Below are 944 nucleotides of genomic sequence, written 5' to 3'. Positions count from 1 at the left end.
ATTATTTACCGAACAATGACAACAGTTATAAACCTTTATGAAGTCGTGTTGTGTCATGTCAGTCTTATTCACACCCCTTCAAATAAAGTGTTACCATGTTTTGTTTCCTCCAGAAACGAGCGGCACTGTTTGGTTTCTACCTTGCAAGGAAGCAAAGTAAAATAAAATATCCGTGCTCCTTTAACTTTGAGTTATTTGATAGGCAAAATGAGGCCTTTGTGAAGCGTGAAGTAAATAAATGCTTTTGATAACGAGCTCAGCAGATGTGCAGTTCCACCGGGTGTTTACTAATTGCTTCTGGCTAGTCTGAAGGAGCCGACTGGGGGGAGTTGTAGGGGAGGACTGCTCCGCGAGGTGGAAACTGGGAAGCTTAGAAACTGCAGCTCTATCGAGGAGCCGCACCTTGAAGGCGGAGCTAGGTCCAGCCAGGCGTCTTACACAGCTGAATGGTTGCCACGGGAGACTGAAGAACTTCTCAAAGATGCATGAAAGAATAAAGGAATTGATGGAATTTGATTTTACACGACACATGCCCTTTTAAAAGAAGAAAATACTTTCAATTTTGATTTTTTTTTTCATGCTATTGGATGTTTGATGAAAACAAGGCCAGAAGTGCATCTATCAATAACGTTAGTCAGGTTTTCCGGTACATTTCCAGTCCTTGAAGACGATGTTGTCACATGGATCAAACCTGCAGCCACAGAAATGTGTTACACTAAACAACAGGAAGTGTACTGTAAAAAAAAAAAAGTTGGTAGCCCTGCTAAGTGTTCCCACTGACTTCAATGTTTTTCCAGTCCTGGCACTGGGTTGCAATGGGCCCAATGGGAAAGCAATTTATCACCCACGGAGCAACACAGCAGTATGGTTAAAGCATAAACACAGAGGCTGGACGTGTCAAAACATGACAAGTGAGAGCAGACACACTGATGACGAGTAAAAAA

This window comes from Gambusia affinis, linkage group LG15 (assembly GCF_019740435.1).
Source record: "Gambusia affinis linkage group LG15, SWU_Gaff_1.0, whole genome shotgun sequence".
NCBI lineage: Eukaryota > Metazoa > Chordata > Actinopteri > Cyprinodontiformes > Poeciliidae > Gambusia > Gambusia affinis.
The sequence above is the reverse complement of the archived record's forward strand: the minus strand, read 5'-3'. Positions refer to the sequence as shown.